Source organism: Pseudopodoces humilis, chromosome 6 (genome assembly GCF_049639895.1).
Source record: "Pseudopodoces humilis isolate 2021_Gansu_Grassland_sample_001 chromosome 6, ASM4963989v1, whole genome shotgun sequence".
Lineage (NCBI taxonomy): Eukaryota > Metazoa > Chordata > Aves > Passeriformes > Paridae > Pseudopodoces > Pseudopodoces humilis.
Window position 1 is genome coordinate 65,398,167 of NC_142205.1, and position 24,031 is coordinate 65,422,197.

The window sequence follows — 24,031 nt, forward strand, 5'->3', positions numbered from 1 at the left end:
GTGTGACACAGCTTAATAAGTTGGATAGAAGATGGAGACATTTGGCTTCTCCTACTGGGCTTTTTAAATAGCTTATTTATAATACCACCCCTTCTTCACTGACACCTGACATCTCAAGAAGCTTTTTTGCTACTACTGTAGCCCTAAACAAAAAAAAGAAAAACAAACAAACAAACAAACAAAAAAACCACATCAGAAATAAGCTGTATTACTAAAATCCACCTAAAACTTTAAAATTCCATACGAGCTTTCACAGCAACATTTTATAGTCACAAGGATACAAGGAGAGTTCTGAAATGAAATATTCACCAAGGGAAATATAGGTTGGATATTGGGAAGAAGTTTTTTACAGAAAGGGTGATAAAGTATTGGAATGGTCTGTCCAGGGAGGCGGTGGAGTCACCATCCCTGGATGTGTTTCAAAAAAGACTGGATGTGGCACTCAGTGCCATAGTTCAGTTCAGGTGTTAGGGCTGGGTTGGACTCGATGATGTTGGAGGTCTCTTCCAACCTAGTCATTCTGTGATTACAGTATTATGTAGCACTGTCCACAGTGCAAAGAGCCACAGACATTAAATCTGGAGGGAAAAAAAAATCCTCCAAGTCTCACAAAACAAACAAGTACTTGGCCAAACAATTTGATATTTCTATCAAATTCAGCACACCTATTCAAAATTTCACTAGACAAGAGAGAAGCATAATTTGGCCGTATCAACCCAACACTTCTCAGGTATCCACATGCTCATTTAAGCACTTGTGCAAGCCAGCTCATAATGTTAACTTACTACCTGAGCAGTGGCAGCAAATGATTCCCAAACTGTGGGAATAAGTGGAACTGACCATCCAAAACCTTGAACAATGGGCTCCATGAATTAATGCAACCCAAGCTGCACCCACTGCAGTTCATCTCTTATACCTAGGAAATGGTACCCTCTTGGTCATCTCCAGCTGAAAACAGGAGCATGAAGCAGCAGTACTAACCACATGGAGAAAACATTTGGTGAAACACTGGAAGTTTCTTTTTTTACTAGGTTCTGTGAATTGGGAATGAAACCAGAGAAGCTGGAAGGGAAATCTGCAGCTGTGAGAGGAAAGAGGAGTTTATTATTATTATTTTATTTTAAACATATGTATTAAACATAGCTCAAAAGCAGGGAGCAAGTGGTATCTGAAGCCAGAGGGAAAATCCTGCCACTAAAACATACAATCCTTGCTGTTTCAACAATATCCCACTGAGTGTGAGAAAACTCTAGAAATAGAATCATAACAAGCATATTTTGGCATAACTTTTATGAAGGCTTTAGGTTTGCAAGTGTGGGCAGCTTATGACTTAGTTCAAAGACAACACCTGTTTAAAAAGGAAATTATTCCAAATAACAGCTAAATCTTTCTCTAAAAAAATGGGGCTGGCATAAAAGCATCTTCAGCCTTTGACATTAAAACGTCAACTAAAATACGTTGCTAAATCCTACTGGAATTTCTAATACTCCCTCACAGCTACGTGCGCCCACTCAGACCATGTCACCCACGGCCTGTTTTACTTGGGGTGGGGGGGCTGACAGATCTCAGGATGCCCCGGCTCTCACCTGCGGGTCAGCCTAATCAACTTCCTCAGAACCAGGCGATCAGCTGAGGGGCTGGAGAGAGCCGGGAGGAGAAGTTGGCCGGCGGCGGGCGCTGCTCGCAGGTGCGCTGAGCCTCGGCCGCCCCGCCGCGCCCACGGCTGCGGGATCGGAGCCACCTCCCCGCAGGGCGAGAGCCGAGGCTGCGGGAGTCGGTTGCAGAGCGGCACCCCCGCCGCCGGCCGGCCACAGGCCGGGCGGGTGCCGCTCAGGGCGCCTCTCCCCCTCCTCCCGCAGCGATCCCATCTCGGCTCCGGCCCCGCACCGCGCCCGCCCAGGGCTCGCGGCAGCGGCGCCGATCCCGGAGCCGCCAGGGCACGGCCAGCTGAGGTCACGGAGCAGCCTCCCGGCCCGGGCGCCGCCGGGCTACACCGCCCCCGCGGGGGTGGCACCTTCCCGGCCAGCAGCACGGCCGCCGGCTTCCACGAGAAGCAGCCCGGCTCGCCCCCTCCTTCCCCTCCCTCCCGGCTCCCGCTCCTCCCCGCCGCCGGCCGCACCAATCCGCTCGGCCACGGCTGCAAATCAAACTTGGTGCCCCCGGCTCCGCCGCCTCTCCCTCCAAGCCCTGTCACTGCCGAAAACGGCCACGGCACCTTCCCTGCCCGCCCCCGTGGCCACGCTGCCACGGAGGGGGTGGACGGGACGGCGGATCGAGCGGCAGCTCGGAGACGAGCTCATTTTCTGTGTCCGTCTCTCCTCCCACTCCCAGACAGTTCTGGAAACTGTGTTATCACCTCTTGTCACAGGAAACCAACCAGCAGGCGGTGCAAACAAACAAACACCCTGTGCCTCCACCCTTCCCAAAATCATCCTATCGGGAACGAACGGGCGGGCGCGAACGGGAAAGGAAAAGCAAATAAATAAAAAAAATCCACAAATAAAACTAAAACAACAAAACAACCCCCCCCCCAAAAAAAAATTTAAAACAAAAAAAAAAAAACCCACAACACCCAAACACCACCAAAATTCTCCTGGGAGCAGGCGACTACGCGAGCCCAGGGCCGGGCAGGGTGGCTTTGTCTAGCAGGAACAAGTGGAATGATGGCTGGAGCCGCACTCACCTCCCCAGGGAGAGCGGCCCGTTACACAGAAATGCCGCAGCCCCGCTCCGTCCCGCTCGCCAGGCGCCGGGGCAAGAGCCAAATCGCGGAGCTGCCCCGGCCGCCGCCCGAGCAAGTTGGGGCGTCCGCCGCCGCTCCCCCTGTGATGTTCCGTTCGCGCCCCAACACCGCGGGCCGCCTTTCCGCTCCCTCGCTCGCAAACTCCGTCCCGGCCACGCGGATTCGCCCCTCGGCCTGCTCCGGGCACGGGCGGCGGGAGGGGGCCCGGCCCCCCCCGCGTCCTGCCCAAGTTCGCTGCGCGCTCCCCGCTCCGCTCCCGCTTCACCTCCCGCAGCCGGGGCGGGGGCCGGGCGCGGCGGGGTCGCCGTGCACCTGCCGGCCGCTGCCCCGAGGCCGCCCCGCGCCCCGGAGGGGCCGGGCAGCGCCGCACACATTTCCCCGCCTTTTCCCACTCTCAAACACGTGCACTTCGGGGCTCGGGCAAGTTGTTCTCCGGCAGGAGACACCGCGCGCCCGCCTGGGGGGACAGGGCCAGCTCTGACAGCCCGGCACTCCGCGCCTCCAGCGGAGCACCCACCGGCGCCCACCAAGCGGGCGGCTGACCGGCTGCGGCTCTCCCGCTCCGAAAGGCAACTTCTGTTTCATTTCACCGATGAGCAGCTTGTATGCTTCCCAAGCATTTTTTTTTTCCCCCGCAAGCCAAATCCAAGTGCGACTGGGGGGGGGGGGGGGGGGGGGGGGGGGGGGGAGTTAAAGGGGGGGGGGGACAAAGCTGCCCCCGCACACCGAACCTCCCCTCCCCTGCACACCGCTTCTCGCCCGCGGCGAGAGGCGACGGGTCTCGTGGGCATCTGGGTAACACGGTGACACACAGTGGCCATGACTCTCCCCCACCCCCTTCCTACACATCAGTATCCGAGCAGGACTTGCGCTCTGCCATTGCCATCTGGCTACCAAGTTGCTCCAACGCTTCCTACTTTCCGCGGCGGGCGATACCCGGCGCTGCCCCCGCAGCGCAGCCTGCAGCTCCGCCTGGGGCGCAGGGCCGGCGGCACGGCAAGGCACGGCACGGTGCAGAACGGTGCAGAGCGGAACGGCACCGACACCGGCGGCTCACTTGGCCGCTGCACCTGGGGAGCTGCGCGGTCCCCGCTTGCCCGCAGCGGAACAAAAAGGGAGCCGGCACCGGCCGGTCTGGCCGGGCGGCAGCGCTGCCTCCCCTCCCGCCTCCGCCCGCCACAGCCCCGCACAAGTTGCTTGTGGGATAGCGGAGCCGCAACTCGGCCGCCTCCCCTCGCCCCGTACCGAGCGGCGCGGCTCTTGGCGCCATGTTAATGACGTACTATCTTATTTCCACTAGGCAGCGACCTTCGGCACGAAACTGCTCTCCCGCCGCCTCCGGAGCGACAAAAAAACCCCATCAAATATGGCTGTGCTGGCGGCTCCGCGGCTGGCGCTGCGGCGGGCACGGTTACCTGCTGGCGGCGGCGCGGCGGCGGCGAGGGCGGGCGGCGCGGCCGGGCTCCCCCTGCGCGGAGGGCTCGGGGCCGCCGCATGAGTTCGGCGCGGCGCCGGGCAGCGGGTACGGAGAGCGGCTCGCTGCGCCACACACACACACACACACACACACACACACGCACTCACTCTCTCACACACGCACTCACTCTCTCACACACACACACAGATTCCCTCTGACTGACGTTTGTACTTGTTATGGAGGAAGGACTCCGTGAATCAAACTCGTTTCTGGGTCACTGCTGCCACAGGGGGGAGCTGCTTTAATCCCCTGCCAAAACTGGAAGGCGAGGGAAGGGGGGAGAAATAATAATAATAATGCAGCGGCGGGGTGGGGAGGCGGCGGCGCGGCCCCCGGGGTGCCGCCGTTAACTCTTGGCGGGCCCGGCCGCACCGCGCGGGTTCCCGCCGCCCCTCGCCGCCGGAGCCCCCGGGGGAGCGCGGCCGCCCGGCTCCCGCCGCCTCCCGCTCGTGTTCCAGCGGGGAAAATGCAGATGGGAGGCAACGCCGTGCGGCTGGCAGCTGGGAAATGATACGTGTCTGCACCCGCATCCCGCCCGCGGCACTGCTGGCCTTACCCTGCAACCATTAACGCTTCTCTCCAAAAGATTTAAGGCGATTTCGCAAGCAGGAATTCTAGCGCTGCACTGGCTCCCCGTGCAGAACGCATGAGTCACTATTTGTCAAGCAGAGAAACTGAGGGTACCAAGAGTTAAACGCTGTGGCCACATGCGTAGCGCATAATTGCCGGGGCAAGAATAAAACTGCACGCTCCCTATTCTCAGCCCCCAGCGTTATCCCTCTGGCTCGTTAACTTTGATACTTCTCAAAGACTAGAAAGAGCCAACACAATCTGCGGTTCAGTTCACATCTCTCTAGCAGGAGAGGAAATTATCTTAAATTGGCACCAAATGACATACTAAACTTCCCATTACCTAAAAAGCGTGTTTGAATGCAGATTTCCTTATTTTTCCACATAAATCGCTTTACCTCACGCCATACACCTGTGCTCCCTGAGTGAAAAACTCGCCCTTTTGAGCAGAATTCCTGAGCAGATATAGTCTGAGGTAATAAACACCACAGAGAAGATTCAGCATAAGCTCAGACACAGAATTAAGGCGATCTGTGCAAAGTAATCCCCATAGTATGCAAATACAAATTAATGCAGCCTCCACAGCAATATCAGTCTGCCAAAGAATCGCACCTTAATTCTTAGTTCAGCAGAGGAATTGGGTCGTTTACTCATCTGTGCAAACCGAGTCATTCATTCTGCCGTCTCCCCCACCCACCTACCCAAAAATGAAACGCTATGTACATTGAATCCACACATCCTAAAAAGTTGTACTTTACTACAAAAACATCCTTCCCCCCGCGCCACCCCACCCCCTGGAGATATTCTTTCACTTTGAAAATCAGACAGTCGTGGTTTTATTCACAGAACACCCTGAAGCACCTTCAGGTTTTTAGAGCCTAAGACTTTGATTCCCTTGTTTTCTGCTACATGAAAATACAAAAAGGCAGACATTCCTCACTTTTTTCCCACACTTGCCTCGGCATCCAGACCTATAAAGATACCTGTTGGCATAGCTTTCTGTACATCAGCAGCCTAATTAGGAACATCCACGATGATCCATGCAACACACCCCATCATAGTACCTGATAATTACAATAAACTTACTGACACACCCCTGTCACCTTACCCCTGAACTTCCAGGGGTGTTAATTTTCAGTACTGACTGGAGACTTAGTTGTTCTGTATTTCCTAAACAGCGTATACCTGTTGCTGTGCCATGCTATAAACCCCAGAACAGAATAGGTCAGAGTTTTTCTCCTCAGTGGTCTGCAGGAGCTTAGGGATTACTTCTCACAAGTTGATAAAAAGTAATCACAGTTAACAAAGCTACTGTCAATTGGCATTTACTATATAGAGGTATGTACTTCTACTCGGTCAATATGATGATTTTTCTCCTAAATAATTTTAAATAATATTCTCCATTGTAAAATATGGAAGAATCACAAGAAATGCTGTTTGTTCCACTTTCCTGAATTCTTTCCAAGAAGTTCAGAACAAGCTTCTGAGAAGAGCTTAAATGTGAATGGGCTCTAATTTCTCAAGAGGAATGACAGAAACTTTCCTGTCTCAAGCGCCTTGGATTTGAGGCAGTGTTTTTGTTTTCATGTGATTACTTTTCCTTTGCATATATAGCCAAGTTTATGTTACACCTTGTATTTTAGGAAACATTTCTCTTGGAAGCCATGTGAGGCCGTACATTTAAGATAACATGATTGTTTTCACATTTAAGGTAACGTTAATGTTTGCATGGTACCATGAATGATGGGCTGCATTTTTAAAAAGTACCAACTATCTCCATTACTGTAAAAAACACCCCAAATGTGAGTCCTCTGCTTGCTTCCACAAGCAGCTGGCCCAGTCTTTACAAGAAGGTAACACAACTGGAACAAAGATGCTGTTTTGTCTCTGAGTGTAGTGTATTCACAGAGACTCATCTGGAATAATACACTTCTATGTTTTAAAAGGAAATATTATAAAAGAAACCAGTGGTCTAGGAGATGGAAGAATTATTTTGGAAGTGATTGGAAAACAAAAAGGAAAGGTCACTACTTCAGCACTACAGTATGAAATTGCATACTAGTATAGCTATGGTCAAACAAGAGAGAGTAGTCTTCTGCTACCTGCACTGACTAAATGTCAAGGTGATGAGGAAAATTCTGCTGTAAGCAGAGTCAGAAGTTTTGACATCAGCCTTTGTCTCTAATAGGTATTCACCCTCTCAGCAAAGCAGGCACTTTGTTATAATAAATAACGTCATAAGTCTCTGTGCCTCTTTCACTTCTCTTTCTATGAGTGTTACCATTTATTCCAGGAGCACTCAGAGAATATGTATCAGGCCTAGAGTTAGGCTTTGTGCTGGCACACATAACTTCTTGTCCCCTCTCCAAGTTTCATCAGATATACTCACTCATATATCAAACTTCATTTTCATTTTTTTATTGTTTGATTACTTTCTTAATGTCTCTCTCTTGGATTGGTAATATTTTAGCACATGCACAAATTCAAGGAAAGACTATGTGTCTTTTCAGCACTCTTTTCCACCCTTTTGTGGAAATGTGTTGCTGTAGCAGTGGCTAATACAATTCCTTCCTTCCTTCCTTCCTTCCTTCCTTCCTTCCTTCCTTCCTTCCGCCACTTCCTTCCTTCCTTCCTTCCGCCACTTCCTTCCTTCCTTCCTTCCTTCCTTCCTTCCGCCACTTCCTTCCTTCCGCCACTTCCTTCCGCCACTTCCTTCCTTCCGCCACTTCCTTCCTTCCTTCCGCCACTTCCTTCCTTCCGCCACTTCCTTCCTTCCTTCCTTCCGCCACTTCCTTCCTTCCGCCACTTCCTTCCTTCCGCCACTTCCTTCCTTCCGCCACTTCCTTCCTTCCTTCCTTCCGCCACTTCCTTCCTTCCTTCCTTCCTTCCGCCACTTCCTTCCTTCCTTCCTTCCGCCACTTCCTTCCTTCCGCCACTTCCTTCCTTCCTTCCGCCACTTCCTTCCTTCCGCCACTTCCTTCCTTCCTTCCTTCCGCCACTTCCTTCCTTCCTTCCTTCCTTCCTTCCTTCCGCCACTTCCTTCCTTCCTTCCTTCCTTCCGCCACTTCCTTCCTTCCTTCCTTCCTTCCTTCCTTCCTTCCTTCCTTCCTTCCGCCACTTCCTTCCGCCACTTCCTTCCTTCCTTCCGCCACTTCCTTCCTTCCTTCCGCCACTTCCTTCCTTCCGCCACTTCCTTCCTTCCTTCCGCCACTTCCTTCCTTCCTTCCGCCACTTCCTTCCTTCCGCCACTTCCTTCCTTCCTCCCTTCCTCCCTTCCTCCCTTCCTCCCTTCCTCCCTCCCTCCCTTTTTTATTTTGATAATACTCCTTTTACTGTTGAAATCTTTTCCACTAATTCATGAAGTCCTCACACATGAAGGTGGAGCTAACAAAGCTGAATTTCTCTTCACTGTTAAATTTAGTCCAAGAGTATCACTTAAAACCATTCTTTTGCTCTTTTGGCTCCAGCTCTCAGGAACTTCCATTTTCTCTTTTTTATTTTGAAGATTAGAAACTTGAAGAGAACAGTACAGATCCAAATCAGCACTGTCAACACTAAATTGTACTTAAAGTGTGTTATTTTCCAGAGACCTTTCATATCTCCAGTGAGAGGTATTTTATACAGCAGAGCCATAAGATGGATGCACAGTTGGGCCAATTCCTTTCGAGGTCCATTTTGTCTCTAACTGGTCTAATCACACAAGGGGAAAAAAATTGACTCATGCATATGTAAATCTATACCACTGACAAGCTGCATAAGCACAATATTTTTAACTCCCGCAGAAATAAAACTTACTCAGCACAGCTCCTGTATGGGCCATAGAGGAACACAGTTGTCACAGTTTTGTCCTACCCAAATATATCATTTATGGCCACATGGGACCTGACCACTTCACAAAATTATGCACAGGACCCCCTACTAATTGTCACTGGCTTTCTTGTCCTTCTCATTATCTACCACTACCAAAATTTGGTGTGTCTGGATTAGGCAGGTCAGAAAGACTGAGTTCAGGTAGTAAACAACTGCCTTGGACTCTGAAGCTGAGGTTTACAGCTACCAGGATTGCTTGTGAGAGTGATTTGTTTATTCATAGGCCATACACCAGAGATGTGATTTCTCCTGTGCTCACAACCCTCATTCTTCTGGTTTATAGTTCCTTTGGCTTATTGAGATGAAGTCATGAGAGATCACTAACTGGGTGTATGGGCCAGTACCCCAAGAAGGAAAAGCTTTGCCACTGAAGGATGAAGATGAAAAGGGATGAAAATGAATCCTCAGAGATTAATTTTTTATTTAGCAGGCTTTCAGACTGGGCTTGCACACACAGTCCAGTGTACTCTTTTTAATGACAAAACTTGAGAAGTAGAGATTATAGCACTAATTTTATCTATGGGTAGACAGGGCATGCAAAGGTTATATCACTCACACAAGTCACATGTTAAGTCAGCATTAAAACCAAGAATAGAAACCTGAAGTAATGCCTCTCAGTCCAAGGTTTCTAATGATTAAACCATATCCTCTCCTTTGGCCTGGTCCACAGCACAGAACACAGTACAAAGTATACCTCCATGACGTTTTGCACATAGCTATCTTAAAATGTTTTTGCAAGTCAGGCACAATCATCACATGGATATGCAATGCTAACACTGTGCATTCATCTGAAAAGGAAGCAGGGACAGGTATGCCCAATAGGCAAAATTAACTACATTCAAAAATCTAAAAGTATAGGTACTGGAATCACATGTTTCCAAATTATTGTAATTGAAAAGGGGAAGCTGACAGGAACCAGTAGAACAAGAAACTCAATGGAACAACTGGAAACAGAATTGCAGGTCTGCAAGTTAAGCTGGATGAAGATGATGCATCACCTTTAAGGGAAATAACACAATTTTGTACATGATGAGAGAAGTAATTAGCAGCCCTAAGAGGTAATGCCCTAAGGATTATGAAAACCTCAGGCAAGTGAGAGTTTAGCAGCAACAGATCAAATCTCAGCTGAAGTATCTACACGTGCCTATCTGGCAGCTCATCAAGCAACATTACAACAGCTAATCTAAATGAACTTCAACATTAAATTGTGTTTGTGCAGGCAGAAATCATGTAGTGAAAGAAAGGTGCTGTGACAAGACTTGTGGAAGAGTTCTGAAGAAACTGATTACAGATTTTCTGATTGCAGAGTGCAACCTGATAACTGGTTGCTAGAAGTGGAGTAGTGGTAGCAATTATCACAGAAGTACAAAAAAAAATCAAATTTTTTTTCAGTAACAACTTAGTGCCAAATGACTTAGAAAAAAATTTGCAACTCTGAATCTTTAGGAATCAGAAAAATATTAACTCAAAAAAGAAAGATTAGCTGTTCCAATTGCTCGAAGCAGTTTGTGGTAACATGTCTACAAAGAGCAGAAATCCTGGAAATAACTTCCCATGTGGACCTTTTGGGTTCCCTTTGGTATTTGATGGAATCGCCACAGAGTCACTTCTGTTTGTGGTGTCTCCTAGGACAACTTCTTCCAAATGCAATGACTCTTAGTTCATTGAATTTAAAGCTGTTTGCAGTCCATGAAACTGAGGCCTGCCATAAGAGCCAAGACATCCTACACCCTCCATGGCAAAAAGCAAACCAAAGCCAATTAGCCATAAGTTATAGTGCATAGGAGGTATTCTGTTTGTCCTCAATAGGTATAAGCAATCCCCTCTCCTCAGTTTCCATGCTTGAAATCCCCCTTAGTGGATGTGGCAATCATGATTTCAACAAAGACCAAATTCTGTCCTTAAATAGTCAGAGGGCCGCTGATTTCAGATGCAGTTGTCCTGAAACCTACTTCAACTATTAGTAATTTAGCTCAGCAGTAGACAAAATAAAAGTGTGTAAAGAAGTGATCACTACTAGATAAAGGAAATCTTAGTCAAAAAGGCAACTGTTGTTTATTTCAGTTGTTTTACTTTACCAATTGTATGTTTTAGAAATTAAGTTATTCAGTGTTTAACAAGTAGGAAAAATTATTGAGAAACTAAACTAAATATGTTTTTCTTGTGGCAATATTGATTGCTGAGCTTTTCTACAAGTTCCACCGTGTAAATAAGCACAAAAACCACTTTGGGATGTTTTAATCAACATCAGTGTCATAAAAGCTATCTCATGGACTTAGATTTCACTACTATTTATGTACAGAGCTTTGACAGTATCAAATAGGACTTGGAACAAGAGGTTTGTAATATTCAGCACAAAAGAATGCTTACAGAACAGGGGAAAGCTGAGCCCTTATCTAACCCCCCTCCATCTCTCACTCCCCCCCAAAGAGGTGGGGAGCTATTGGGATAAAGAGGGGAGTGTATGCCATGTATCCATCGACCACAGAACCTTGCAGAAGCTGGCCTAAGCTGACTGTGTCATTAACACATACCCAAAACAGTTCAGTTCCCATGCTACACTTCCACTTTGCGAAGAGCTTATCAGAAATACACACCCAGTAAAAAATCCCCCAACATAACAAAAGCCGCAGTACCTTATCAGGGAGAGAATTATTATCTCTTTTGCAAATAAGATACTGAAACATAATTGTAAAGAGATACAAATAAAAACTGCCCCTGGCAAAGCAAAGATACTCAAATTCATGATTCAGCCCTAACACGTTACAGCAGACTAATCCTTCAGTGTTGTTTGAAATACACACAGTATGAGAGGGAAGCTACCCCTAACATTGCATTTGCACACTGAATGTGTCTAACCCCAAACTTCTGCTCCAGGCTCCACAAGAGCAGTGAGGGTTACAGGAGGTGGCACAGTTTTTGAGCATGAGGATGTCCAGAGGCAGAACTCAAAGCAGTTGCACAGAAAATTTTCAGGCCTCAGGATGCAAACAGCCCTCGAGTCATTTCGCACCATTTATACCGGTAATTCTGAGGTTACTTTTTTTTTTTTTTTTAATGGACAAAGGAATTTCTTGCTTATTTAGAAATTACAGCATCTTTGCTCAAAGGCGAGGCTGCCACAGTTATATTTAACCAAGCACACCAGGAAGAATGAAGAAAAATTGTAAATCAGATCATTACTCTGGTTTTTGTGAACTTTGCTTTACTAAGAAAAAAAAAAAACAAAAAAACCAACCCAGCAAAAAATAGTCTCTGACCTTCTAGAACAACATTTAGGAAAAAAAAGAAAAAGTCTGATCTGCTTATGTGGGCAGATTTTGGCACAGGGTAAACACCCATGTTTGCTCCTCAAATTGCACAAGTCAGAAAAGATTTTTTCTGTCTTTTATCCAGGACATGCTTTTAAACCATTGCACATTTATGTCGCCGACAATCTGAGGCAGGTTACTTTCTTCATGTGGAAGAGTAAGAACTGGGGCAAAGTAAATGTGCCAACTGCCTGTAATCTGGTGGCCATAAAGGAACATCCTATACTGGGCACACAAATCCTTATGGAACTTCCAAAACCCCAGCTCCAGCCTACTCAGCTCCTCAAGCATTCATCCAGCCATAGCAGCATCTCTGCCCTCAGCCAAAGCTAAAGGTGAGCCCACTGCTTCAGATCTCTTCTGGGAAAGGGCCCAACTACTTAAGATAGAGTCTCAGGCCCCAACACACAGAATTTACAGAAGATAAGTTCAGGAAAGCCTGAAAGAGTGCCAGCCCCAGAGCAGGCAGTCCCATGCCAGAGTACAAAGTGTACTGGCACTCTGGTGTGGTGTTTTGGATCGATAATGAGTGTAATAAAGCACATATTGACTGACAGGCTGGACAGGCCCACTGAGAGAGCAAAGGGATTTTTCCTCTCCCAGCGTGTTGACAGTGGAGCCTAGAGCCTCAATTTGTCTCTACTTTTCTTTACATGTTTATCTTCTGCAAGAGCTGCTCCTGTGGGTTCTTTGGGGTCTCTCTCTTTTTAAAGAAATTGAGTATTCTTCACGCCTTCCTTCATAAAATGTTTTGAGTATGGTGCACTCAGTAGTGCCTGACACAAGGTTTAGAGATCCTAGATCGCTTGTTGGCAGGAGTTTGACTTCAGTGAAGGAAATCAGGGATAGCAAAATGTCCCAGACCTTGGACAAAATAAAGGGAGCCCAAAATCACTGGTTGTGTGAGCCCCAGCAGTTCAGCTGAATGGGATGAGTAAGTATTGAAAATATTGGCCCCAGTGAGGGAGCCTCATTGACCAACCAAGCTGATTGTCCTCCGGAGTGCAAGTATCACCTGGCTAAATGTTTTAAATCCCTTCAAAGTTGCCAAAGATCTTCTAATATCCCTAATTCTATATCTTTTGCCATCAAAAATATATCAGTCCAGAAAATCAAGCTACAGCATACACGCAAAATCCTTTGCTACTCCATACACACATGCTTTGTTTTCACAAGTATCTCAAAGGCAGGATCCCACCTAAGGAAGGAAGACACTGATACTTGATTTACTTTAAAAATTATCTCCATGTATTTAGAGTTTGTAAACAACCACTGAAACCAAAAGCATGAGTTGAAAGTCTCTTTTCTTTTATGCCCCTAACTTTTGTGGAGCTAGGCTTTTCCCCAAGCCTATGTTTCATAATTACAAATAATCCTATATAGCCATTGCTATTCAAACTGTATGATATCTCTTAATAAACTGATGTATCAGACACAACACATGCTCTGATTGAAAACCACCATCTCAACCTGAAAATCCAGAGAGGAATTGGTGACAAAGGGTCTAAAAGCTGCATGTCATTTCCAACATAAGCACCGAATGAAATCCCACTTAAAAAGGTGTTTGCTGATCCTAACCCTATTCACACTTCGCAGCAGAAGAATAGACACTTTCAACCCTGTGAAAAATAACACTTGTTCACATACTGCATACATAGGACAACAGTTAAAATATCTTATCTTTTTTGTACTCTAATCTCTATTCATAATTCCACTATGTGCATCTTACAGTTCCCAATTGAGAAATCATTTTGTTTCATACACAGGAAAATCTCCTGTATATTTAGGGCACAGCTCACAAAAATAAACAAATAATCCAGGTTCTAATAGATTTGGCAGGTGGAGCAAGTTAAAGCAACGGGCAAAGATGCTCAAGACTCTAGGCTCCAAAAGGCTCATCCATCCCATCTAATTACTATCCTGATTTGACTCAGTGATCTTAAAGGTCTTTTCCAACCCTGATTCTGTGACTACGTTCCTAAGTTTCTTATGCTGCTTGACAGTGCCAAAAAACCACAAGAATTTCCTCAAGGAAAAAAACCACCTTTGCAAACAAGTGAGGTTGCAATTTTTTTTTTTTCTTTGCACTACATCACTTATCTCTTGGGTACAGATGACATTCATAGCCATGTGCCAGGACCACAGCTAAATTATCACTTTCCCCTAAATAGTCTGAGGGAAGAAAAACAAGAGTGCTGTACAAGGAAAAACAAGAGAAGAAAAACAAGAATACTGAATAGGAAATTAGGGAGAGTTGGTCTTGAGTTTAATTTTGAAAATTCTTTCAGTTGAGCTTCCAAATTTTTTTTCCTATGGCTTTTCATGGACAAAAGATCTATCATTTTTGCAGGCATGCTCAGGAGCTGCATGTGTAACTGCCCAGCTGTACACATTGTGGGCACAACACCTGCTGCACTAAAAGCTTTTTGCAGACAAGTAGACATGTTCCAGCTATGTAGTCCAAGCATTTAAAATGATATCCACCCTTCAGGAGATCCCCTTTTTGCCTTTGTGGAAAATAATTATTTTATTGGACACGATTTTCCTGCCCACCGAGATTCAGGTGCTATTCACGATGAGAAATTCACAGCCAAATTCACAGCAGGTAGTACCAAAAGCATTCTAAGATTTCTGCAGCAAAATGTAATGACTTCATTTTAATAGGTAAACATGATGAGCTCTACAAATGACTGCTGAGGCATTAGACATCATTAGTCCCACAGAGAAAGCACTAACGTCCTGCAGTATCAAATTGTTTATCACTAATTTACAGAGGCTGAATCCACAAATACATTTCTATCATCTTGCAGTTGCCTAATTAATTACATATATTAAGCAAATTAAACTGAAGGATGCAGCAAGTACTCCCAGGGCAGCCAATGGCTGTGTCACCAGCAATTTGCTGCTTTTGCCTTCAGAAGTATTCACAATTTTCTTTTAGTGGCAAAGACAATCATAAAAGGATGAAAGCGGGAATCTCACTAGTGCAGCAGAAATCAAAAGAGACTTCAATTGCATTGAAATTAGTGAAATAACTCCAAGAGAAGAACTTTATAAACAAGGAATGAACACATGTTCAGTCCTTGAACTATGCTGTGCCTATTGTGTGCACATATTGTGTGTATGACACGGACAACAGAAGCAATGAGTGAAATGTCACCACAGTCATTTATTTAAAATGCACACATTTTTTTGTTAATTTTAAAAGATACTGATTTTTCATGGTGACTCAAAATTAGCTTGCAAAAAAGATTTCTGATACTTGTGGAGCTCTATTAAGATTTTGAAAAAAAATATTATTTGCATTCTTTTTTCCTGTACTACCAGAGCACAGGACATTTGAGGAGTACAGGACATATTTTCTATCTTCTCATACAGGAAAAAAACAACCAACAAGTCAACCCAAAATGTACCCAAATCAGAAGGAAACATACACAAGGACAATTCCACAGCTATTTGGTGATAAATGATAAACCACAATGTGTTCCTTAGTGGCTGTGCAGAATATGTGTGATCCAGAGTTTAGAATGCCCTCATTTCCTAACATCTTTTTTCCTTTTTTTATCTGTGGAGGAACTCCTGACTTCCACATTTGACAGAGAGAAGCAAACTTATTATTTGATATTTTAAATGTGAGACTTTGGAAAAACTAATTCTTCTGTTCTAGTATTACAGTAGCTGTTCTGAAAGAAAGCTGACATAAAATGCCTCTACCCATCTTTCTTTTTTTTTACCCCAATTTTGAGACACAATTTTTAGAATGTTCTCTGTGAAATCTTAAATATGCCCCATGATACAAGGTCAAAGCCCTTCTACACTTATTGATACCAGCATTTGCACTTCGAATTAAAGGCCAAATCAACCTTCAAATCAACAACTATATCAATCAACAATAAATCAGACAACTTAAATCCTACACAACTAAAGAACTCTTTCACTCCATATCTTCCAGACCCTTATAGTGGTTTTACTTCAAGGTCCAAATCTGTGTCATAATTACAGTAAACCTTTCTTGAATGAATAGAAAGTCCTCTAATAAACAGCAAAGGCAGTAAACTAAAGAATTCCATTGATACAGAGCATAGCAATAACATTTTCAGGAGAAAATTGCTTGTAAGAGATACGACGCTCCAACAAGCATCTAAGAAAACAATCTGCAATTTGGTTTCTTACTTCAAAGCAGGAGATGCCTATAAAGTTTATCTGGAAAGTGCATGAGCTTAAACCCAAAATCTGATGAGCCATCCCCTCCTAGGAATAGGTAGTTAAAGCATAACAGCATTTCACCAAAGGATTTATAATCTACATGGTCAAAGCAGTACTTTTCAAAGTACCTTTTCACCAGAAATCACAGGCTAGCTCTGTCTGCCAAAACAGCCTATATGTTCCATTAAAGGTTATTCTGCTGCAGTCAATACAAAGTTTCCCCTGCAAAATTCTTCTATGAATTGAGGAGAACCTGTCTTGAGCCTTTTTTCCCATTTTAATACATATTTCTTCTTCTCCTGTTCATATTGGATATCCTTTATTTTGTTTCCATTCCTAGCAGCTGTTCTTCCCAGCAACTGCCCTGGAACTTGGACTCTTTTGGCCACTCAAAAGCATCACAATCTAAGTAGTCTAGGCTTGCTTGGATGGAACAGGCTCAAGTATTCTCTCTCTTTGGCATCTTTGGTACATGTCCAGAGCACTCACTAGCTCTCTATCAGTCACTTTTTTATGCAATTTACCATAGCCCAATTGCTGCTCCAAATCAACCAACACTAACTTTCCCCAAAATAGGCTGTTTTCTACATCTGTGCATCAGGACACTCCAATTTCCAGCTCATTTTTTTCAGGGAGCACATGGTTACTGAAGCAAACTGATCCTTAACTCTGTGTGCAACATATCACTTGTAAATCTCAATATTAGCGACCACAAGCAGTTTGCAGATTTAGCTTTTAAAAGTCTCTTAAATTCTAAATACATTAATGTGCGCACCAACCTGATTCTCTAAAGAGTCTAAAAGACTAAGATTAAAGTCCTCTGAGTGCACAATTATCCCTATTCTACACAGAGCTGCTTTCTGAAACAGAAGGCACACCAAGCATTAGCTTTTCCTCACTTCTAAGTTTGTTTGCTTTCACCATCCCAAATGCGGCTGGCGAAAGACCTGTAAATCCAGATTGCTTTTCATGGTATTACTCATCAAAGCCTTTAAGTTCCTTTGCCTGCCAGCTGAGCCATTACCTGTTTACCTGGCAGAATGGTTAGGGTTTTGGTTTGACTCCTACTTCTGCCATAAATCACATTAGACTTGTGGAACCCTTCATAGAAGTAATGCTGAAGTGACCTTGTCCTTTGCATCATAAAGATGCCATTCCTCAGAGTGCATTTCCTCAAGTATTGTACACTTGGTGACAATTACAGAGAATTCACAAAGTAATTCAAGTTTGTTAATTTATCAGTAAATACTGATGTTTGTTTATACTTTAGTACAAACTCCTTCTAAAAGCCAAAAAAGAAGCAGACAGAAAGCAGCAGGAATCAATTTTGGTTTTTTGGTTAGTAACAAACATTCAGAGGAAAACCACAATGGTATGTTTTTTGAAAGCATCCCTGCCATGGTTTGAGCTCTGCAGTGTCATGCTATCCATATTCTTGTTGTTTAGAAGAAAAAAAAACACCATGCATAAATAAACAGGCCAAATCAACAGGAAGGATTTTCTCTGGAAAAACTCTCTGGAGTTCTATGATGCCAGTGAGTGAAATTCAGGTCTGCAAATACAATTTCATTGAAGTCATCAGCATTAGGAGATAGTTCTCCTGCACTTCATAAATGTCTTCCTTCTATGCAGATAAGTGTCCCTTGAGGTTATTTTAGTGGTGAAAATAAGATCTACTACTCTTTTAATTCACCAAAGATTATCTGTGAAAGAACTGAATTCTGTTTCACTCTGGTAACCATCAACAAAATTTCCTACTAAAATTCTTTCACATACATCTGAAAACACCAGGATTAAACAGATGCTTTAAAGACTAAGACACCAAACTGCTGTACTGATGACCTTTATTTTTCAGTAGGAAATGTTATTCTGTTGAAAACAGCACCAAAATGCAAATATTTAAGCCTATTTTTAGGACTCACACCACACTTTTAATATTTTTCTTTTAGGTGGATGAGAATACAGAATAATTTAGGCTATATTTTCATTAGCAAGTTGTGCAGCACACTCAGAGCAAGCCTGAATAGCCAAACAGGTGCAGCTGTAAATTAAAACCTCATCCTTACAGGTGTTACTGGAGGGAAGAGAAATGCTTTTTACTGGCTCTGCCCTGCACTGAATGACCATTATCAGTCAAAGCATTATGAATATATGGCACTGTACCCTGCCTTTTGTTTTAGTTTAATCTAAGAGGAATTCAGTTTGTGCTTTCCAAGACAGTTTCACAGCATAAACCAACAAAAGGCAGGGAAGAACGATGAAGAGATTCCTGTCACAGAACATCCCCTCTCAGAACTAGTACATTAACATATATGCACCCTGTGATGATCAGCAGAAATACTTGAGGGAGAAGCCATTTAAGAAAACCATGGAAAAACACTAGGGAAGAAAGGGATAGAGAAACAGCATGTTTTCCATGAGGGTTCTAGCCTTAAAAGCTCTCCTTGATTTAACAACCTACTAGCTTTTCAGGAATATTACAAAGCGTGGTAATTGTGGAGTAACCATTTAGAAAGAGAAAAAAAGCTAAAATGTCCATTTAAAATTAAAGCACTTTAAAGAAATTCAAATGGAACAGTGTTAGAAAAAGTAAAGTTGGAATAAAAAGTTGCATTTCTCAGACATTTTTTTCCTTGAAAGAAAAGATGTTCTCTGTAGCAGTAGGACACAGATATTTTTAAATACAAAAGAAAAGACACTGAGGACTAAGTGACCTTCATATCCGTATATAGGTCTAGATTTTCTCAAGAAGAATGAGAAACAGATTCTGCTTCTCATTTCAGGAGTGCACCATCACTAAAGCATCAAGAAGTTCTCCAAGTTGCAATTCATTCATCATTACATCTACATATTCATATATGTAGATATATATACATATTCATATGTATATATTCATATACATACATTACATCTACATATTCAACATTACAGCCTCCAGTAAGTCTGACCACTCAACACTTATTTTCACTAAACTTAAGGGATATAACGAAACAGTGTAATTAAACAGGAATTCTGACATACTGAGCCACAGCCATCTCATTTGTCTAAACTGAACCCAGGCTTATGGACCTAGGCATAGTAAAGATATTAATACTGTAAATTTTTATATTTATTTTGATACCAATAGGCATTGCTACTTTTTGATGTCAATACCCAACGGCATCACTACCCATTAATGCCTATTAATTTCAAAATTGTGATATTGACAGGTGTTGATATTTATACACATCATTACCTTTTGATATCAATAGACACCAATACTTTTATTTTTAATGCCAATTTCAACATCTATCTTAATGCATTGATAAGTAAAGTTATCAGTACTTCCTAATTTTGAAACCAAATTTCAATTTTAGAATGCATCAAAACCTATTTCAATATGAATTTTGATACCAATAGGCATTAAAGGATTAAGGTGCCTATTTAAAGGAATCAATACCTCTAATATCAATGTCTGTCTAAACTAATCTCAATATTGGTAGGCACCCATAGCTATCAATTTCAATATTGATTTTTATATCATTAGGCACCAATACTTACTGATATCAATGGGTATCAAAAGATAGGATTTAATACCTATCAATTTCTATAGTGATTTGGAAACCAATAGGCACCAACAGATATTGATAGGCATGAAAATCTATCAATTTCAAGAGCCACTCATTTCAATAGTCATCTATACCTATTGATTTTGATGCTGATTTTGATATCAGTAGGCATCTATATCTATTGATATTGATACCTTTCAAAAGCAAGAGTAGTCAATATTTATAATTTTTATACCTACTGATAGGTATTGATACAGTAATTTAGGTAAGTATTGATACCCATCAATACCTATGATAGAGACCTACCTTTTGTTAGAGATACTCATTGTTATGGAAATCATCAGTATTCATTAATACCAACTGATAAGTATCAATACCTATGAATCTGATACCAATTTACTTAATACCAATTAATATCAATCAGTTTAAATAACTGGGTGTATTAAGGGGCATCAATTACTATGTATGTTGACATACTGACCAAAGAGCCATGTGAAGCTTTGGTATGGTGCTTAGAGGTTGTTTTACTTGGTATGGAGCTTGTCCACTTCTGCTGTGCTTCCTGGAGCTTAAAAAAAGGCCTATTAGGTGTGCAAAATCCTTCATGTCAAGGTTCAGCAAGTGTGTGCAAAAATCAAAGTCACAGGTGCAGGGGTCATTTGTAAATAACTGATCCTTGATATTTAGACACAGGAGGAATACGGAACAGTCTTGCTATTTCATTATATTCAGGAATTCTGATGACTTCCATGTGGCTCAAATTAATTTGGTTTTCTTGGAAGTCAGTTCTCTTTAAAACAGGTTTGGTTTCTCTTAGTTAACATCTCTCCATATAGCTCAGTTTCAGCCCATGGGGATGTCCTTCCTTCCTTCAGGTTTTGGAGAGTTACTAGTTCTACCTAGATTTCTCTGCACAGTGCTGGATCCTCTGCCATGCCAGCAGTTTTTTCTGAAGGCTGAAAACACAGACAGTCCTACCCCTTTTTTCCCTTTCAGCCGCAAACATCCTCTCTCTGTCCCACACACACCTCCAAACTCAGCAGGGCGAGACAGACACACTCCCACACAGCTGTCTAAGAAGCTACAGTGCCACATGGACAGTTGGATTTACTGGCATTGTTTCTAACTTTAAATATTTTGTCAGCTCTGGATTTGTGGTTTAAATTTTCTAATGTGACTACAGAACAAACGATAGCTATAAAAGCTACTGCTTGCTCATGTTATCCTAGCACAGATCAGTGCTGCAACGGGAGTGTCAGCATGTGTGCTGTCACTGGCACCTCCTGAAGAGGCAAGTTTTCAAAGTTCACCTCTTGCCTGCTGGAGAAGGCTAGAATGCCCAGACTAACACTCCTTGCTGGTGGTAAATGTCACCATGGTATCGCATTACCACATCTAGTTTTAAAAAGTCTGACATTTAAAAGATACGAGCTTGGAAATCTCCTCCCAGCTACGCCATGGATGCAGTACTGAGTGGCAAGGAGAAACCACTGTCTAGCAATTCAGACCACCTTCCTTCAGCACTTTCTGGTTTTCCAAGGGCATTTTCCATGCAAACAGTGACCCTGGTCAAATCCTGTTACCTTAAAAACACTGACATGATCACAACCTTGAGAAGCACAGCTGATGGCCGGTACTGAATCAGGGAATTCAGGATGAATGTAATACACTACAGCAACATTTGCCACACCAAACCTGAGAATGGAAACTGAGTGCCCCCCACCCTTCAGTAAAGTCTGTCAGTATAAATGGGATCCCAACATCTGTGCAGCTGCTTCATTAAGAGAACAGTCATGATGCAGGATGGAGATTTTCAATTAAAACTGGAGCAATTTTCACAAGTCATAAGAGATCTATTTCTGACTATTTAGCTACAGAAACAGGGCGATGCTCTTTGGAAAAAAAAAAAAAAAGTTAGAGGAAGAAGATTAAATGGCTCAAAAGACTGAGGGCCAGCACCTTGGCTTTTAAGCTATTTCTCATAATTTCTCAGCCTAAAGTGAGCTGTTCAGCAGCTCTACAAGGTTGGTGCTGAAACACGTCACATCTCCTTCATACTTGGTTTAGGAAGGTCACACTGGATCACAGCCTGGCCTGAGGCCAAAGCATCTTCACAAAACTGCTCAAAACTTTCTGAAGGGCAGCTGTCCTTCAGGGCTTAACAACCTAAACTAAGGGTCTCTCCAAGTATCCTCTGTCTTCTCACTTCTTACTTCAGCACCACATTAACCTCACTTATGAATACAGTGAGACACAAGGAAGAGAGAGGATCATTTGCAGCATATAGGTGTCCATGGGTACCACAGGATGTGCTACAGACCCCCTCAAACTGGACTCTTGTACTGGGGCTGTCTGGGATGGAGTTAACTTATGAAACTGTCTTTATCTTGTTCCATGATTTTTTTTTTTTTTTTTTGCTTTTGGTCTTCCTAATCTCTCCCTCATCCTACTGAGGGAGGAACCAAGTGCGCTGCTATATGTGGGTGCTCAGCTGCTGGCTGAAGTCAACCCCCAACAGCCATAAAGCCATAACCTTTTCTCATCAAGCTACAAGAAAGGAGAGGTGAAGGAAAGCTTGACAAGAGCTGTTTAAGCAGCAGCCATAGCACAGCAGAGGGAAAATCAGTAACAGGGAATCATGCAGCAGCCGTCTTGGGTAGGAAGAATAATACTCTTCCAGCAAAAATCCCTTCTCTTTACCCCTTTTATTGAGACATGAACTTCTGTTTAACACCAGCCCCTAAACACACACACACACACACACACACACACACACACACACACACACACACACAGACTTTGTAGCCTGTGCCATAAAGGAAGGAGGTAGAAGATCTCCTATTTCCCAAGAATAATTTATGTGATCTCAGCACAGCAGCAGCCTCTTTGCTGGGAACCTGCACAATCCCTGAAGACAAGGGAGATCCAAAGAATGATGTGGGCTGCCAACTCTGGCACTCCTTCTCATGCACAAGTCTGCCTACATCTGCATCCCAAACTGGTAATGCTGTGCAACTGCATGAACCTAAAACCTTGTTTGGAGTAATGGCCTGACAGCACACAGCAGCCAAAAGCCCTTTCTCTCTCTCCCACCCCAAGAGACTTAAAATTTATACTGTCGGCCAGCTCTTTGCTGAAATTAGGAATCGACTGAGCTCCCAGCCTCCTAAAAAAAGGGGGATGACTCTGTTCTGCACAGCATTTCTGCAGGACTGTCACAATTACAGATGGTCACATCCTTGTGGCTCCCCGCCAGGGGCTGACACAGGATGGGTGACACAGCAACTCCTGATGTTGAGACATGCAGAGGAGAGAAGGGTTACTGCAATCCACCAGCACCTTAGGCAATAACTACTTTGTACGTCAAAAAACTGGTGCATAATCTTGAGTTTGTGGGCCAAGGACAAGCTCCACAAAGTTCCTGCCCTGTGAGCAGGCTAATCCCTGGCAGTGGGTGTGAGAAAGGGGCTGCATCGGGGGCTCTCAGCACAAGAACCTCCCAGAGCTGTGCTTTCGCAGTGTGCATTAAGCACAGCTCCCCAACACTGGGGCTGAGCTAGGTACTCAGACTAAGGACAGGAGAAGGAATTTCTGAGATAGCTGTTGCTGAGATAGCTGGAATTTTTCCACAGCTCCAGAGCCGATGGCTCTGAAGGTGTTTTAAATGTATCAGACCAGCAGTGCACAGCTATTTCATGGCTCTGAGCCTGAAGCTGTAAGCCTACCAGAAAGGTCAGGCACTGACTTCCTGCTGTGTTTAGAGCAACATAAAGCAGCTCACTTTGTGGAGCTGGGATCCAGGGCACTAGCACAAAGGGTCACTGACTCCAGGACTGCCTGGAAACATGGAAGGAGGTATTTCTTGGCCTGTCATTGCAGAAGCCTTCTATGTGGAACTGGGATCCTGGAGCAAACTCCAGAATAGCCACTCTCTGGACTCTTCTATATGGTGCCTCTGTCAGATGTTGTTCTTGAGCCCTTCGACGGCTCTACCTTCATTTTTTAGTTGGTTGAATTCCTCATTGCCTGCCAGTGTCCTCTTTAAACAGCCGTCATGAGATTAATGACTTCCAGGTTAACAGCAGATATATCTGACGGCACTAAAATCCCAATTCTTTCACAGTGCAGACTGTCAGATCTTTGGGGGCCCCAAAGCTGCAGGTTTCTGAATTTCATGAGGTAAAACAGGCATCTATAGACTTGGCAGAATGAACAAAGTAGAGAAGGCATTATACAAAGTGGAAAAAAAGAGAAGTAGGAATTCAGCAAGGGAAGGCAGAAAGAGAAAGATGAGCAATTAGAGATA

At 44.0% G+C, this 24,031-nt stretch overlaps 1 protein-coding gene across 12 annotated transcripts in view; it reads right to left on the reverse strand.

The window, feature by feature from the left end:
- Positions 1–24,031, reverse strand: part of JADE1 (jade family PHD finger 1) — a 116,177-nt gene that overhangs the window by 39,714 nt on the left and 52,432 nt on the right. For 2 of the 12 annotated variants that reach the window (XM_088057144.1, XM_014254778.2), the window contains exon 1: positions 2,684–2,788. The exons of 1 other annotated variant lie outside the window; for it this stretch is intronic. The gene's annotated coding sequence lies outside the window, so the exon portion shown is untranslated. Of the gene's footprint in view, positions 1–1,586; positions 1,641–2,683; positions 2,993–4,026; positions 4,100–4,158; positions 4,213–4,383; positions 4,434–4,776; positions 4,795–24,031 lie in introns of those variants that run through there. 9 more of the 12 variants (XM_088057143.1, XM_005525543.3, XM_014254782.2 and 6 more) reach the window with 9 other exon arrangements.